This window comes from Neophocaena asiaeorientalis, unplaced genomic scaffold (genome assembly GCF_003031525.2).
Source record: "Neophocaena asiaeorientalis asiaeorientalis breed wild unplaced genomic scaffold, Neophocaena_asiaeorientalis_V1.1 scaffold160, whole genome shotgun sequence".
Classification (NCBI taxonomy): Eukaryota; Metazoa; Chordata; class Mammalia; order Artiodactyla; family Phocoenidae; genus Neophocaena; species Neophocaena asiaeorientalis.
In genome coordinates, this window is record NW_020175675.1 from 1958959 (window position 1) to 1978701 (window position 19743).

Sequence of the window (19743 nt, forward strand, 5' to 3'; positions counted from 1 at the left end):
GAGAAAATGCTATTGGAAAATGGCACTGATAGACTTGCTTGACATAGTGTCACCAGAAACCTTTGATTTGTAAAAATACAGTACCTGTGAAGTACAATAAAGTAAAGCACAATAAAACAAAGTATGCTTATATTGGGTGACTAAAAGCAGTGGCATAAGGGATGGGAGAAAGCAATTGGGAAAATTATTACAAGGTGACTAGACTACATTTGAAGCTGGATAGTGTTCATTTAAGGTGGACTTATATTAGTTAAGAGGTATATTGCAGCTCTAGGGAAACCATTAATATTTTTAAAGAAATACAATTGATATGATAAAAGAGAAGATAAAATGGAATTATATAATATTTGATTAAAACCAGAGAAGGCAGAAAAAGAGAAGAAAATAAACAAAGAACAAATGTATATAAAATAGCTACAAAAATGATAGAAAATATTCCAATCATATTAGTGATACACAAATTAAAAAGAAATTGTCAGAGTGGGTAAAAAATAAAGCTGCTGTCTATAAGAAACTTGCTTTATACATAAAATCTCAAATAAGTTCAAAGTGAAGTGGTAGAGAAAAATTTACCATAGTAAAACTAATCAAAAGGAACCTGGATTAGCTATATCAATATGAGACAAAGAAGACTTCAGAACAAGAAAAATTATCAGAGATAGAGATAAGTATTACACAAGGATTGATTTTCCAAAACACATTCCAATTCTAAGCATGTATGACCTAAAAACAGAACATCAAAATACATAAGGCAAAAACTTTACATGCAAAATTTCATTTAATTTTTACAACCTCAGAAGTTAAATATGATTACCTTAGATTGGATTCCTCTCAGAGAAGAGCTTTGGGTATAAAAGGTGGTCACAAGAAGAATTGTAAGTGGGTTGGGAAGTGGGACAAGGAAAAGAAGGGAAGGGTGCAATAATGAGCTTATTACTGTTATAGACAATGAAGGCCCAAATCCTCGAGGGCCCTCTGCAAGACTGTCTGAAGCACACCTCAGGACTGCCCTATGGGGTCAGGGGACAGCCAGGTATCTACCTGCTAACATCCACCATTGTTTTCTGAAAGTGTTTCCTGCATTTTCAACCTTTCCAGAGAGGAGGCAAGCACAGTGCCATGGCCAGAGAATACCTTGAGGCAGAGCAATGTGGGAAGGTGGGTATGTGAAATGTGTATAGGGAATATTTGGGAAGGCCAAGGAATTACAGGCATGGCACCAAGAGCATCTGATGCAACTGTTACTATTGTTCTTTTATAAATTAATAAAATGCTGAAGTGTACAAAGTTAGCAAGAGGAGGAACCAATATTTGAAGCCAGGCAGTCTGGCTCCAGAGTCTGTGTTATATTTTGAAATAAAGATGTAGTCAAAACTTCATCAGGACCTCTAATGCAATTGACATGACTCATTTTGAAATAGTTATAAGAAATTAAGAACATACTAATTATATCATTTTGGAAAGTTAAATATCATTCTAAAATGATGAGTTTTAATATTCAAAGTTTAAATCTGAAATATCAGCTGCAAGATTTTGACAGGTAAAAGCTTATTTATTATTATTTTTTTCAATCTCAAACATACCCTTCTTGTCAAGGAGGCAATACAGGTCTTTACTCATCATTCATTCATTCCTCTAACTTATTCATTCATTTTTTGATGTCCAGAAACTTCCTTCATTCATTTAACCTCATGTGATTATTTTTCCACTCCAGTAAATACATATCCAGAGTATTTCTAATGGCTACAGAGCCCATTCAGATTGTTTCCAAGTTTCTAGTTATATAATTCCTATACTTTTTCATATGAATATTTGAAACAAATATTATAGGAAAGATTTTCTATGAAGGGAAATGTCATAAAAACAGATGTGACATTTACTACACTTCTTAATTTGCTTTTTTGCAGGAGTTCTTGCAAGTTATTTCTACAGCTTGAATGAGAGGTTCCAAAATGCTTCTCCTCAATCCCAAGTGTCTGGAGGCTCTGTCATCTGTTCTTCCTCCTGTAAACCCTACAGGGAACTTGCATAAATAAAAGAGAAAAAGTGTCAGTCTACTGAGGAGCCAGGAAATCTAAGTTTATTATCCAGTAGAGATAACTTGAAATTCCAGACTTAAGGGCAAGTTTTTAAAGCTTAAATTAATAAAAACAATCCCCTTAGTGGGTCTCCCTTACCAAGTATAACAAAATTATCCCCTTCTTCTGAAGTACATCATGGTCTGATTCATTATCTTTTAGATGGGGTGAAAAAAGGGAAAGTAAATGGAATTTATAACTGCAGTGCAAGAAGAATATCTTCTGGTATTGCACTCAGAAGGAACTGGTATTGCACTCAGAAAGAACTGATAGACCCAGCAATGTCCAAGAGATTACATTTTTAGGAATCCTCCATGGTCTCCATTGAAATTGAGAAATTGTAATGCAGCACAACACATATATATTGAGGACACACACCAAAATAATGGAGACACTGGAATGTGATGAGGTAATCTCATTACTGGGCACCCCAGAATGTCCTGCACCCTGTTCCCAATTAAGCACACTACTGGACCCTGTCCTCATCCCACCCTATACCCCATACTAAAGAACACTGTACAAAGGACAAAGGGAAGTCAAATTGAGCTCCAGTAACTAGAAATCGGACTCAACTCTAGTTTGGAACTCCAGTAATTTGGACTGAGGAGCAGACATTTTCTCTAAGCCAGTGAATTCTAATTTGTTTCATTTTTTTGTTGTTGAATTTTTGAATTTTATTTAATTTATTTTTTATATAGCAGGTTCTTATTAGTTATCCATTTTATACATATTAGTGCATGTATGTCAATCCCAATCTCCCAATTTACTGATCATGAGTCTCAGGTCTCTCAATAAATATAGAAGAAATGGCTGAATTCATTGGTCTTCTGTCATCAACATGGACCTTTAACTCAGAAGAAAAGAGAACTTCTTGGCCCTCCAGCCTTGGCCTTAGTTAACAAGTCACTACAAGGAAAGCAGGTCCTATCCTGTCTCCTGATAGACATGCTCCAAGGATCTTGACCTATGTCAGTGCTCCACTCAAGCTGAGTAAAAGAGAGAGAAGAGAGTGACAATGGCTGGCATGCTCAAGAATTTTTAATCCCTTGGCAAATGTGAGAATAAGATTGGGGAAAAGGCAGAGAGGCTTCCAACTCCTGTCCCTGGAGGCAATGCCTAGAAAGACATGTATTGCATTTTACAAACTGTTCTTAGAATTTATTTGTTTCCCTGAATTCAGATGGGCATAATGAGATAGGAACTTTTCTATAAATATATAAAGAAAATGACTGGTACTATTGATAATTAACAATCACATTTAAAGAAGACAAACTAGGGATTTGAACAACACTCTATACCAAATAGACATAACAGACATAAACAGAACATTCCATACAACAACAGTAGAGTACACATTCTTATCAAGGCACATGGAATATTTTCTAGGATAGATCATACATGAGGCCACAAAAAGTCTTAGCAAATTTAAGATGATTGAAATCATACCAAGTATTTTTTTCTGACCAAACAATGTAAACTAGAAATCAATAGTAAAAGGAAAACTGGAAAATTCATGAATAAATGGAAATTAAACAGCATTCTCTTGAACAATCAATGAATCAAAGAGGGAATTAAAGGGAAAATATTAAAAGTATCTTGAGACAAAAAAAATTAAAAAAGGAAACATTTGCACAGCAAAGGAAGCCATCAACAAAACAAAAAGATAACCTACTGAATGGAAGAAAATATTTGCAAATTACATATGTGATAAGAGGTCAATATCCAACATATATAAACAGCTCATACAATTCAGCATCAGAAAAAAACAACCTAATTTAAAAAAATGTGCAGAAGAATTCAATAGACATTTTTCCAAAGAGGAAAGGCAGATGGACAACAGGCACAGGAAAAGATGCTCAACATCGCTAATCATTAGGGAAATGCAAATAAAAACCATAATGAGATATCATCTCACACCTGTCAGAATGGCTATCATCAAAAAAATAATAAGAATAATGGTGAAGATGTGGAGAAAAGGGAACCCAGGTACACTGTTGGTGTGAATGTAAATTGGTGCAGCCACTGTGGGAAAGCAGCATGGGGGGTTCCTCAAAAAACTAAAAATAGAACTACTATATGACCCAGCAATTCTAATCCTGGATATATATCCAAAAAAAAAGAAAGAAAACATTAATTTGAAAAGATACATGCACCACAATGCTCACAACAGCATTATTTACAATTGCCAAGATATGAAAGCCACCTAAGCTTCCATCAACAGAAGAATGGATAAAGATGATGTGGTATATACATACAATGGAATACTACTCAGCCATAAAAAATGAAATTTTGATATTTGCTACAACATGGATGGACTTGGAGGGTATTATGCTAAATAAAATATGGCAGAGAGAGAAAAATGCATTAATATCACTTAATGTAGAATCTAAAACATAAAACAAACTAGTAAATATAACAAAAAAGAAGCAAACTCACAGATATAATGAACAAACTAGTGGTTACTAGTGGGGAGAGGGAAAGTGGGGAAGGGCACTATAGGGGTAGGGGAAAATAAAAAAAGCCATTATGGGATTCTGTGAAATCATGTGTGTGAAACTTTTGAAAAATATAAAGCATTATAGAATTTAAAGAATCTTTCATTCCAAAAAACAAAACAAAAAAAACAAACCAAAAAAAAAGGAAACATAACATACCAGAATTTATGGAATACAACAAAAGCAGTTCTGAGAGTAAAATTTATTGCTATAAACAAATATACCAAAAAAAATAGAAAGATCTCAAATAAACAACCTCATTTTACATCTAAAAGAACTAGAAAGAAAAAAACTAAGCCCAAAGTTAGTAGAAAGAAGAAAATAATAAAGATTAGATCAGAAATAAATAAAATAAATCTAATAAAGATTAGACCATAAATAAATAAAAATCCCATAGAAAATGGGATGTAGGAAGATGGAAAGAATGTATGTCATTCCTACCATAACAAGAAAACTCCAGGTAATTAACAACAACAACAAAAGTACCACTTATATTTGTATCTCCTCCAAAACAAGCCACTGGTCAATAGGTGGGGAAACTTGTTACCTTCAAGGTATAGGTGAAGATTTTTTGCAAATTGAGGGAGAAAAAATTAAATCCTCTGCTCCTGTGGGAGAGGTAGAAAACCATCCTAGGCCCCCGGCAATTAGATTACCTATTACTGGCAGAGGGGCAGGATTATTGACAAAGCTCCACCCCTATATCCCAGGAATGAAGGACCAGCTGAATGCATTCTAGACTGGGTTATGGCAGTCCACCACAGGGGCTGCAGGTGCAGTTGTGGAGAGAGATTCCCTTTCAGGGTCAAGTACACAGGGAAGTCCTAGGCTGAAAGTGGTAAACAGGCTCCACCCTAAAAGCCAAACTAACACTAGGGCAACTGGAAACAATAGCAAGAACACATCTAACTCAGTTTAAGTTGTAACCAAATTGACTCAATCTCTTCTCCCTCCAACCATGTAGGGCAATTAAATATGAGAAAAATGGCTCTATAGTTACTCTCATTTTAATGGCTTTGGATATCATCTTTCTCTGTGTTGAAACAAATATTACTTTCCACCACTCCCTTTAGGTTCCATTTATACAATGTTGAAGGACATGGGAAGAAAGCCATCTAGACATCTTGGGGAACTGCATTACAGGCAGGTCCCTCACCAGGTCCCTTGCCTGGGGAACACTGTTTTCAATGTAATATGCACATAGCACTGTTATATACATCTTTATTACATGTGCTTTTAACATTCTTTTACATGCATTACAGACTGGCTATCAAATCCATTCTCTTAAATAATAAGAAAAATTAACGGCACTTAGCCAAAATTTAAACCTGTTTTCTTTGAAAGACATTGCTAAGAATATAAAAAAGTCACAGACTGAGCAAAAATTTGCTAAACACAGATGTCTAATAAAGGACATATCCAGAATGCATAAACAATTAACTCATATTTAATAATATGAAAACAAACAATCCAACTATAAATAGTACCAAAGATCTGAATACACACTTCATAAAATGAGATATATGGATGTCAAAAAGTACACAAGATGAATACTAAAATAAAATAAAATACCATTACACACTTTTGAGAATGGCAACAATCCTGACCCCAAGGGTTGCACGTGATGACAAAGAGTAGGTGGAGCAACGGGAACCCTCATTCATTGCTGGTGTGAATGCAAAATGGTGCAGTCACTTTGGAAAACAGTTTGCCAATTTCTTATAAAGTTAAGCACACACTATATGACCTAGCTATACCTCTTCTAAGTATTTTCCCTAGAAAAGTAAAATCTTAGTTTATGTAAAACCTATATGCACATGTTTATAGTGATTGTATTCACCTTGCCAAAAGCTGGAAGCATTGGAAATATCTTTTAACTAGTGAATAATCCGCTGTAAACTCATTCAAAGTAATACCACTCAGCATTAAAAAGAGCAAACTACTGATATACACAAAGTCATAGATGAATCTCGAATTCTTTATACTAAGGCTACATCCTGTAGGATTCCGTTTATATGATATTCAAAAAAGGCAAAGCTATAGAATAGAATTCAGAGCAGTTGTTGGAAGGGACTGGAGGCAGGGGAAGGGGTTGATTAAAATGTGCACAAGAAAAGTTTGCCTATTTAAACTCACGTGTCCATAAAATCTTTGCTTTCAACAAAATAAGTTTTGTTGTATTAAGCAACCACATAGAGCTATGTTTCCCTGGCTTACAAAAGTAAGAATAAATTTATTTTGAATATACCTATACCTCTGTATATATTGTACAGATGGCATTACTTGAATTAGGAAGAAAGCCTTGAATGTGTGTTTGTTTTCTGCTAAATGTCTATGAATGTCTATGTATTACAAGTAGGAACAGAAGGAGGAGTGAAGGGAAAGGAGATAAGTGAGAAAATGAGAAATCCCATCCTTCACTCCATCTGCTGGACTAAGTTGAAAAAATATACATTTATCTTTATTCCTCATTTGTAACTGTTTTTGTTAGGCCAAATCCCAGAATCTCTTTTAAATTATTTTTAAAGTAAAAAAGTAAATCTGCTTGTATTTTTACTTTATGGAGGTGTTAAAATATTACACCAGAGATATAATTATTTTAGTACCCTATGATCCCATTTTTGTGGCATATCAGAGTTAGAACTTGTATCCAAGCAGGCATTACTAAACACATTTTCATACTTTAACTCACCTCCCTATATAACCAGGAAGTACTCCTTCTCTTTCCTTTAAAAAATGCTCATAGAAGGAAACTTCTAGGCTGAAAATAGTGCATGCTAGATGATGAGATAGCATCCCAGCGATCTGCAGGAATACATGGCAGTCTACTGACAGGTCAACTCATATTCCTTCTCACTAATGACCCAGATCATGGAATAGAAAATAGATTCAGTTGGCTCCCGGGTGACTCCAAAGTTGGTGATAACTAGCAGCATAAGAAATATTAAAATTTATTTAACTTGAAAAATTAGAGAAGCAGCCAGAAACATAGTAAAAAAATAAATAAATAAAAGTGGAGTAGAATAGATGGTCTTTTAAAGATAATTCAATCATTCAACAAATATTTATTCTACGTATCTCTAAACAATTTACCACATAATATGGTATGTAATTTCAAAATTACAGTCTTGAATCACCTGTAAAAATATAGATGGAAAAGACAACATGATAGATCCTCATAACTGACTAAAGAAAGAGTGGGAAGAAGAAGTGGTATTTCCTAGTAAGTTGATGAAGTAAAGTTTCAGGGAGAATAAGATTTGGCATTTGCACAGAATTTAAACATGGGTAAGCTGTAGAGATGAGGGGCTAGTTTTCCAGATCTTTAGATCTCTTATCAATACAAGAATGTGGAAAAGGGGAAAAGAGAAGAAATTAAGATGGATTATATATAGTTTAGAGATAGGAACATAGATTTAAGATTCCTGAACCTGGGTGCTAGTTCTGAGTTTGCCAGTACCTTGTGCTTTGATCCTGGACAAGTTAATTGATTTTTGTGCCTCAGTTTCCTTATCTGTCATATTAAAGCAGAAGGCCAAATTATCTCTGAGGTCTTTCTCCAATTCCACATTATATAATGTTTTAAATCCAATATTCAATGTTCATTGTGAATGTGAAAATGTTCCCACCACAAGAATTCTTTGTATCCATGCTGTAGTTGTCACATCTACATGGCTATCATCCATCAATGTGGTACCATCACCTGTGCCAGCTGAGACCAAATTTTCTAGAATAGCCTGGGAAGAATGCAAGAATAAGCTTGCTCAGGCCACTGGAATTAAAAGAGGATTCTGGGGAAAGCATTCCTGCTAATTCACAGAAGCAAAATCCCCATGAAAAATTTTGGTGTTTGTTTAGTTTGTTTCCGTTTTATTAAATTTTTATTTTTAGGTAAACATAGATTTGCATGGATTTGTAAAAATTATTACAGAGAGGTCCTGGGTACTCTTTATCCAGTTTACTCAAATGATAACATCTTGCAAAATTATAGCACAATATCACAACCAAGATATTAGCATTTATACAGTCAAGGTACAGAAAATTTGCATCACCAGAAGGCTCTATTGTGTTGCCCTTTTATAACCAACCACACCCAAGTCCTTGACCCTGGCAACCACTAATCTGTACTCCACTTCTAAATATTATTTCAAAATTTTTATACCAGTAGAATCATACATTGTATAACCTTTTTGAAATGGCTTTTTCACTCACCATATTTCCCTAGAGGTTCATCTAAATGATTACATATATCAATAATTCATTCATTTTTAATCCTGAAGAGTGTTTCCTGGTATAGATCTATGACAATTGTTTAACCATTCACCCACCGAATGGCATTTGGGCTGTTTCCAGTTTCTGAGTATTATCCATAAAACTACTATAAATATTTGTGTACAGATTTTTGAGTGAGCATAAGTCTTTATTTTTCTAATATAAATGCCCAAGAGTGCAATTACAAGGTTATATGATAATCACATATTTATTTTTGTAAGAAAATGTCAAGCTATTTTCTAGAGTGACTATATGGTTTTACATTCCCACCAGCAATGTGAGTGGCCCAGTTTCTTTGCATCTTTGCCAGAAATTGTCATTATCACTATTTTTTTTATGTTAGCCATTCTTATAGATGTATAGTGATATCTCATTGTAGTTTCAATTTGCATTTACCTGATGGCTAATAATGTTGAACATCTTGTTATATGCTATTTGTCATCTGTGTATCCTCTTTGGAGGATATACTCCTACTTCATTCTTCACTTTCAAGATTGTTTTAGCTATTCTAGAACCTGTGCTTTTCAATATAAATTTTATAATCAGATTATCTATGTCTACAAAAATTCTTGCTGGGATTTCAATAAGACTGTGTTAAAAATTAGGTTGATTTGGGGAAAATTGACATTTTTACTACGTTGAGTCCTCCAATCCGTTAACATAACATGTTTCTCCATTTATTTAGGTATTTGATTTCTTTCATTAGCATTTTGTCATAATCAGCATACAGATCTGCACTTGTTTTGTTACATGTATCCCTAAGTAATTCATTAATTTTGGAGTAATTGAAATGGTGTTGTCCTCAATTTCAGTTTTTACATGTTTATTGTTAGTCTATAGTGTCAGCAAAAATTCAGTTAACTGTCAAGTTAAGAAGAAAAAGGGAATTTTATTTGAACCAAACAGGTTTATAACCCAGGAAGCAGATTCTCAGAAAATTCTGAGAACTGTTCCGCCTGTTAGAAGTCAAAGGCACAGTCATATACATTTTCAAGACAAAGGATCATACATCAAAATGACATACTGGGGCTTCCCTGGTGGTGCAGTGGTTGAGAGTCCGCCTGCTGATGCAGGGGACACGGGTTCGTGCCCCGGTCCGGGAAGATCCCACATGCCACGGAGCAGCTGGGCCCGTGGGCCATGGCCGCTGAGCCTGCGCATCCGGAGCCTGTGCTCTGCAATGGTAGAGGCCACAACAGTGAGAGGCCCGCTTACTGAAAAAAAAAAAAAAAAAAGACGTACTGATATTTTACATAAAGTTCACCAAGAATACATAGTCCAGGTAAACATGTACAAAGGGAGAAGCAAGTCACCATGACCTCCTACAGAATTGGGAAAGGACACTATATTTTTAAAGAAGTTACAGTGCTAGTGTCAGAAGAAAAAAAAAATTGATCTTTACAGTCAAGCAGGCACTCCCATCTTTGAGGAGCTCTGGTTAATGTGTAATGCAGGTGCACACTGCACAGTGGGGAGGGAGGGAGGAGACCCAAACAAACACACAGAGAGAATTTTGTTTTCCTTGTCCAGCTTTAAGATATAAATTTTACTTCATCAATAGAATTCAAATGATTTTTGTGTGTTCATCTTGTATCCAGTGAGAATACTTGAATTCACTTGTTAGTTCTAAGAGGTTTTTTGTTTTTGTTTTTGTAGATTCCTTGGATTTTGTACATAGACAATCATATCACCTGCAAAGAGGGAAAGTTTTATTTCTTCTCTTCCAATCTGTATTCCTTTTACTTCCTTTCTTTCCTTATTGTTCCTTCTATAATTTCTAGTACTATGTTTAATAAGAGAGGTGAGAATGAAAATTCTTTCTTTGTTTCTGATCTCAGGGGTAAGAGTCAGCCTTTTACCATTATTAAGGATGTTACTGTAGGGATTTTTATAGATGCTCATTATCAATTTGAGATCATCTACCTTTGTTTCTAAGTTGATGAGAGTCTTTTTTATCATTAATGAATATTGAATTTTGTCAAAATTTTTCTGTCAATTGATATGATCTTATAATTGTTCTTCTGTAGTCTGCTGGATTACATTGATTGTTTTCTTTTTTTTTAACATCTTTATTGGGTGGGGTATAATTGCTTTACAATGGTGTGTTAGTTTCTGCTTTATAACAAAGTGGATCAGTTATACATATACATATGTTCCCATATGTCTTCCCTCTTGTGTCTCCCTCCCTCCCACTCTCCCTATCCCACCCCTCCAGGCTGTCACAAAGCACCAAGCTAATATCCCTGTGTCATGCAGCTGCTTCCCACTAGCTATCTACCTTACTACGTTTGTTAGTGTGTATATGTCCATGACTCTCTCTCGCCCTGTCAAAGCTCACCCTTCCCCCTCCCCATATCCTCAAGTCCGTTCTCCAGTGGGTCTGCGTCTTTATTCCTGTCTTACCCCTGGTTCTTCATGACATTTATTTTTTCTTAAATTCCATATATATGTGTTAGCATACGGTATTTGTCTTTCTCTTTCTGACTTACTTCACTCTGTATGACAGACTCTAGGTCTATCCATCTCATTACAAATAGCTCAATTTCGTTTCTTTTTATGGCTGAGTAATATTCCATTGTATATATGTGCCACATCTTCTTTATCCATTCATCCAATGATGGACACTTAGGTTGTTTCCATCTACGGGCTATTGTAAATAGAGCCGCAATGAACATTTTGGTACACGACTCTTTTTGAATTTTGGTTTTCTCAGTAGTGGGATTGCTGGGTCATATGGTAATTCTATTTGTACTTTTTTAACGAACCTCCATACTGTTCTCCATAATGGCAGAACCAATTCACATTCCCACCAGCAGCGCAAGAGTGTTCCCTTTTCTCCACACCCTCTCCAGCATTTATTGTTTCTAGATTTTTACGGCATGACATTGCACCTGCCTGAGGCCCACCGTGTGTTCTCCTGGGGGGAGATCCCTGGATCCCGGGAACCTGGCAGTGGCGGGCTGCACAGGCTCCGCGGAAGAGGGGTGTGGATAGTGACCTGCGCTCGCACACAGGCCCCTTGGTGGCGGCAGCAGCAGCCTTAGCATCTCCCGCCCGTCTCTGGGGTTCGTGCTTTTAGCCGCGGCTCGCGTCCGTCTCTGGAGTTCCTTTAAGCAGCGCTCTGAAACCCCTCTCCTCTCACACTGGGAAACAACGAGGGAAGAAAAAGTCTCTTGCCTTTTCGGCAGGTGCAGACTTTTCCCCGGACTCCCTCCCGGCCAGCCGTGGTGCACTAATCCCTTCAGGCTATGTTCAAGCTGCCAACCCCAGTCCTCTCCCTGCACTCCGTCCGAAACTGAAACCCAAGCCTCAGCTCGCAGCCCTGCCCGCCCCGGCGGGTGAGAAGACAAGCCTCTCGGGCTGGTGAATGCCAGTCGGCACCGATACTCTGCACGGGAATCTCCTCGCTTTGCCCTCCGCACCCCTGTTGCTGTGCACTCCTCCGCGGTGCCGAAGCTCCCCCCTCCGCCTCCCGCAGTCTCTGCCCGCGAAGGGACTTCCTAGTGTGTGGAAACTTTTCCTCCTTCACAGCTCCCTCCCACTGGTGCAGGTGCCGTCCGTCTCTGTTTTTTCTTTTTTTCTTTTGCCCTACCCAGGTACGTGGGGAGTTTCTTGCCTTTTGGGAGGTCTGAGATCTTCTGCCAGCGTTCAGTAGGTGTTCTGTAAGAGTTGTTCCACGTGTAGATGTATTTCTGGTGTATCCGTGGGGAGGAAGGCGATCTCCGCCTCTTACTCTTCCGCCATCTTCAAGCCGTTCTTGTAAAGGGCCTTGCTCTAGTTCCAAAGAGAAGAACACTTTATTTTTCTGTCTGTAACATGATGCTCACATCCGACAAGAATTAAGAGAAATGGCACCACTTAGCCTCTTGAGCTGGGAAAGGAAACAGATATCCAGGTCCCAGAATAATAGAGTGTACCAAACATGATCAATGCTGAGAGGACCACACCAAGACACACTGGTAGTGTTGGAGGGTCTCCTCCAGAGGCAGGGGTGGCTGTGTCTCACGGTGGAGACAAGGACACTGGCCGATTGTTTTCTTTAGATCTGGTGGATACATTGATTGATTTTTGGATGTTGAACCTGCCTTCTATAGCTGGAACAAATACCACTTGATTATGAGATATATCTATATAGAAATATAGCTATAGATATGTATGTATATTATATATACATTGCTAGATTCAGCAATTTTGTTGAGGGTTTTTGCATCTAAATTCATGAGACACATTTATCTGTTTTCTATTGTACCTTTTTGTCCGTTTTTTCTTAGATGATGATATTGCTGTTGTAAAATAAGTTGGCAAGTGTTCGCTTTTCTCCTGTTTTCTGGATGCATTGTGTAAAAATCATATTATTCTTCTTTACTTTTAGTAGAATTATCCAATGAAACCACTTGGGCAGAATATCTTTCCTTGGAGAGATTCTAAATTATTAATTTAATTGTCTTATGGATTTCACAATAATCTTTTTCATATTTGGTGAGTTGTGGTAGCTTGTACTTTTTGAGAAGTTGTCCCGTTTCACTGTGTTTGTCAAATTTATGTGTGTTGAGTTTTTGGTGGTATTCCCTCATCCTTTTGAGGTCTACCTGTACTGATATCCCCTATTTCATTTCTAATATCAGTCATTTGTATCTTCTTTCTTTTTTTCTTTGTCAGTCTCATTAGAGGCTTGCAGATTTGGGGGGATATTTTCAAAGAACCAGATTTTTGTTTCATTAGCTTACTCTATTCTTATTTTCAATTTCATTGATATTTACTTTTATCTGTATTACAAGTTTACTTTGTTTTATTATGCTTTGCTTTATTGCACTTTGAAGATATTGTGTTTTTTACAAACTGAAGGTTTGTGGTAACACTGCATTGAGCAAATCTATTGACACAATTTTTCCAACAGCATTTGTTCACTTTGTGTCTTTGTGTCACATTTTGGTAATTCTTGCAATATTTCAAACCCTTCACTAGCAAAAAGATTACAACTTTCTGAAGGCTTAGATCATGGTTAGCATTTTTATCAATAAAGTATATTTAGATTCAGGTATGTACATTTGTTTTTTAGACATAATGTTATTCACACTTAATAGACTACTGTATAATGTAAACATATCTTTTATATGCACTGAGAAACCAAAAAATTTGTGTGACTGGCCTTATTGTGATATTTGCTTTATTGCAGAGGTCTGGAACCAAACTCATAATATCTCCAAGGTATGCCTGTACTTCCTTCCTTCTACATGCTTTAGATTTATTTCACTTTTCTTATTCTAGTGTCCTGCATTAAAAACTTCCCTGATTGATTGGAGATCTTTCCTCTTCTCCAGTGAAAGTATGTGTGCTATAAATTTTCCTCTCATTCCTGCTTTAGCTTCACTCACATATTTTGAAATGTTGTATTTTTATTTTCATTCAATTTTGTTTTTAAAATTTCCTTTGAAAACTCCTCTTTAACTCATGTATTATTTAAAATTGTGTTTGCTTTCCAAAGTTCTTAGTTTTGTATTTTGTTCTATTGTTAACTTCTATTGTTAATTCTATTCATTGTACACTCTATACAATATATGATAAGTATGATTTCAACCCTTTTGAATTTGATTTTTTTTCCTAATTTTCCAGGATGTGAGCTATTTTGGTGAAGGTTGAACCCTTGAAAAAAATACGCACACACACACACACACACACACACACACTGCTGTTATTGGGTGAGTGTTCCATATGTATCAATTAGGTCCTTTGGCTGAGTGTGTTGTTCAGATCTATATTAGTGTTCAACATTTCTATTAATTTCTTTGAGTGGCTTGAATAAGTCTCTACACATAATCATGAGTGTGTTTATTTCTCCTCTGTTTTATCAGTGGTTCTTTCTTGTATTGTGAGGCTTTGTTGTTTGGTGCCTATATATTTAGGATCTTCATGGAGATAGATAATAGATGCTAGTTGATAGAGAGAGATGATATATATATATATATATATATATATATATATATATATATCATTTCTAATATTTTTCTTTGCTCTGAAATATAAATTATTTCATATTAAGTTAACCACTCTTATATGCTTTTTGTTTAATGTATCCATAATATAGTTTCCTATCCTTTTATTTTCAATCTAACTTAGTCCTTGTACTTAAAGCGAGTTTATCTGTAAACAGCATATTGCATGCATCATTTTTATACACTCAGTCAATCTCTTCTTTAATTGCTATATTTATCCCATTCACACATAGGGTAATTATTGATAGGCTATGACTTTAGTGTGCTGTTGTATTATTTATCTCCTGTTTGTTATTTCTGTCTCTGTTTCCTTTTTCTTGCCTTTCTGTGAGTTACCTAAAGATGTTTTTAGGATTCTGTCTTAATGTATTTACAGTGTTTTTGTGTGTATCTCTTTGGATAGTTTTTGTAGCAGTTACTCTGAATATTACAATATAGCTATATGTACACACAAGCACACACTGGTATTAAGTTTACTACTTTGAATCCAGCATGGACACCTTACTTCCATTTAGATTCCTTTATTCTTCATAATTTTAAATATAATCATCTTAAGTAGTCCTTCATTCATTGAGCATCACCTCAGGTAATATAATTTTTCTTCAACCATAAAATATGATTTAAGAAATTCAGGAGAAAAACTTATTTTATATTTATCTTTTTCCTTCAGGACTGAGAGAAAGTATCATTTCCTTCTGGCATCCATGATTTCAGATGAGAAATCTATAGACATTGGTATGCCCATATAGGTATTGTGACATTTTTCTCTGGCTGTTGTCAGAGATTTTCTTTGTCTTTAATTTTCAAGGTTTTAATTATGATGTCTCTATTTGGATCTAGGAAATAACTCATTTGGCTCTTACTCAGCTTCTTGAATTTATAGGTTTATCATTGTCCAAACTGGGGGAAACTTTAGCCATTGTTTCATGGGATACTTTTTCAGTTCCATTCTCTCTTTTCTCTCTTTGTTGTCCTTTGCTAATACAAATGCTAACTCTTTTGTTATTGCTTTTTTCCCAGTCTGCTTTTTCTCTGTTTATTGGATCAATTCTATGAATCTGCACTCAAGTTCACTGATTTTATTCTGTCGACTCTCCACTCTACTGTTGAGACCATCCATAAGTTGTTTTTATGTGTGTTTGTTTGATTTTTAAATTTTGGTTCTTGCATTTTTCAGGTCTATAGTTACATTTAGTTCTTTTTAGCATCTATTTCTTTGTTCAAATTTCCTAGTTTTTCACTTGTTTCAAGAGAATTTATAATAGCCTCTTAAAGCATTTTTCATGATAGTTGTTTAAAATTTTTTGTCAGAAAATTTCAACATTTGATTTACCTTAGTATTGTATCTGTTGATTGTCTTTTCTCATGTTGTGATTTTCCTGGTTCTTGGTGTAATGAGAGATTGCTCCATCATACATTCACATTTGGAGCATTATATTAAGACACTCTATTTTGTCAATATTTTAAGGAGCAGTCATGTTGAAGTATAGCCGTAAGGCTATCTGGTGTGCATATCCAGCTTTCTGCTGCCTTCTGTAGGAAGCACCCCACTGAAGTAGGGGCACTGACTCACGCTAGTTCGTTCAGCTAGTGAGGTGAAAGTTCAACTTTTGTCATTGGGCTCCAGTGACAAGAGGGAAGGGCATAAGAGGAACGTCAACTACCCCACCTGCTTTGAACCTCCTATTCTGCCTTCTTGGTGCAGGGTGGGAGTGGAAGCTCAGTTGTTCACCAGCTCTCACTGACACCAGATTGGGAGAAACAGGAGTGCAAACTGGTCCAGTTGCACATGGCCTAGTTCTGTTTTGTCCCTGCCCAGTGTGCATGGAATTTTGTTCCCACTGGAACTTGCTGACACCAGTATGGGGTGAAAGTGGATTATTTACCAGCCCCAACTTACACGACCTTGTTCAGTCCTATTAATATCAGGTAAGAAGGATGCTCAGCTCTCATCTGGTCCCTGATGTCACCAGGGAGTGGGGATATGGGAATGGAGTATGAATTCTGGTGTTGACTAGAACTGCCTCATAATGTCTTGATAAATCTTCTTGCTGGTGGGTGGGATGGAATCTGGACCCTGCTAACACTGCCCTGCTGAGGGAAAGAGAACAACTCCTGTCTCTGTTAGAAGGAGAATGAATGATCTGCCCCCTGCTGCATCTTTGAACACCACTGTATGCCTGGCAGAAGAATCAGTATCACTTGCTCCCATGGGACTTGGCTGGGGTAGAAGATCAACTTCCTGAAAGATCAACTTGATGAAACTACAGAGCTAGAGGTTATGTTTTTCTGTCGGTGTTTGGCTGGTGTTGGACAGGTATTACAAACAAGTTTTCTGTTGTTAGGCCATCCTTTTCTCAGTCCTTTGGCTTGGAGAAACAGACTTTTCTTGGAGCTTTCTTGTCTATGCGTTTTGGAGGTTCCATGTTGATGGTTTCTGCAGAGCCCTGTCTGGGATATATGGGAACCAATTAGGAAGCTGAGGGAACTCACTGTCGTGTAGTTTTCAAGTTCAGAAGTTCCTAGACTGTCCACCTTCTTCTTTCCACCTCTCAGAGTCTGCTTGTGCTTGTTCTTGTGTTAAGTCTAAGATTTTATAGCTGTAAGAGGAGGACCTATGAGGAATAGGACTACTATATCTTGGTGGAATTGAAGTTTTTTTTTTCAACTACGTCATCATTACTTTTCCTGTGAATGGAAAGGAATTTGCCATAACTCACAATATTCACTAAGAAATAGAAAAAATCATTATTGGCTAATTCCTAAAGTTGATCACTAATCAGAATATGAGAAAGAGCAAAAAGGTCACAGCTAGAGTAATGGGATATTACTAACCCTTCCAATTTTGATCACATTTCCTCAATTAACGTGCTTAAAACATAAATTTACCCTTTGTACTGGAGAAGAAATTATACTATTATGATCTGAATACCACCTAAATGCACAAACAATGGGATTCAGAGATGGTTTAAGCCATCCAAAATATACACTTGATATTAAAATCACAACATGACTAATTCTGTTATCGAAGATCAAATTTTAATCTTCATCCATTATTAGCTTCTTTCTTTCTCCTTACCCTCTTGGTTCTAATAAAACTTTAAGCTCAATTAATGTTTTGGAATGCTTAGAATACTTCTTATATCCCTTTCTTTATTTCAATTATTCTCATTCCCTAGAGGTATAAACTTCATCAAGCAACAATGGTACCACTCTCTTCCACATGGTTTGTGCAGGTGGAGGGAGAAGCAGAGATAAACAGTTTTACAACCTGTTAAACTATTTCAAGCACCTGCTTTGTGTCTGGCAGTGTTCAACTAGCCAGGAATTCAGCAAAGGACAAGGCATGCCATGCTTCCTGCTCTTACAGAATTTGTATTTAATTAAGAAGAAAAGGCAAAAATCAAATGAACAATAAAAGTATCAGATAGCTCTAAGTGTACAGTGTTAAAATAGGGTAGTGCATTGGAGATCTTCTGGAAGGTTACTTTTGATTGAACAGTCAAGAAAGGGATCTCTAAGGAACTGTGATCAAAGTTGACAGCTAAATGACAAAAATGTAAATATACCTGGGAGGTCAGCTATTTGTTTGTTTATTTATTTATTTATTTTTAACTTTTTATTGACATATAGTTGATTTACAATGTTGTGTTAATTTCAGCTGTACAGGAAAGTGATTCATATATATATATATATGTGCATTCTTTTTTATATATATTCTTTTTTCATTACGGTTTAATCATAGGATATTGAATATAGTTCTCTTTGCTATACAGTAGGACCTTATTGTTTATCCATTCTATATGTAATAGCTTACATCTGCTAACCCCAACCTCCCACTCCATCCCTCCCCCAACCCCTCCCCCTTGACGACCACAAGTCTGTTCTTATGTCTGTGAGTCTGTTTCTGTTTTGTAGATAGGTTCATTTGTGTCATATTTTAGGTTCCACATATTAGTGATATCACATGGTATTTGTCTTTCTCTTTCTGACTTACTTTACTTAGTATGATAATCTCTAGCTGCATCCATGTTACTGCAAATGGCATTATTTCATTCTTTTTTATGACTGAGCAGTATTCCTTTGTATATATATGTACCACATCTTCTTAACCCATTCATTTGTCAATGGACATTTAGGTTGTTTCCATATCTTGGCTATTGTGAAAAGTGCTGCTATGACCATAGGAGTGCATGTTTCTCTGTGTGTGTGTGTGTGTGTGTGTGGTATGCAGGCATCTCACTGTTGTGGCCTCTCCTGTTGTGGAGCACAGGCTCCGGATGCGCAGGCTCAGCAGCCATGGCTCACGGGCCCAGCTGCTCTGTGGCATGTGGGATCCTCCCAGACCGGGCATGAACCCACATCCCCTGCATCGGTAGGCAGACTCTCAACCACTGCGCCACCTGGGAAGCCTGCATGTATCTTTTTGAATCAATGTTTTGTCTAGATATATGCCCAAGAGTGGGATTGCTGGATCAAATGGTAATTTTATTTTTAGGTTTTGAGGAACCTCCATACTGTTTTCCATAGTGTTTGTACCAATTTACATTCCCACCAACAGTGTAGGAGTGTCCCCCTTTCTCCACATCCTCCCCAGCATTTGTTATTAGTAGAGTTTTTAATTATGGCCCTTTTGACTGCTGTGAGGTGGTACCTCATTGAAGTTTCGATTTGCATTTCTTTAATAATTAGTGATGTTGAGCATCTTTTCATTGTGCCTATTGGCCATCTGTATTTCTTCTTTGGAGAAATGTCTATTTAGGTCTTCTGCCCATTTTTCTATTGGGTTGTTTTATTGTTGTTGTTGAGTTGTATGAGCTGTTTGTTTATTTTGGAGATTAAGCCCTTGTCGGTTACATTGTTTGCAAATATTTTCTCCAATTTTGTAGGCTGTCTTTTCATTAT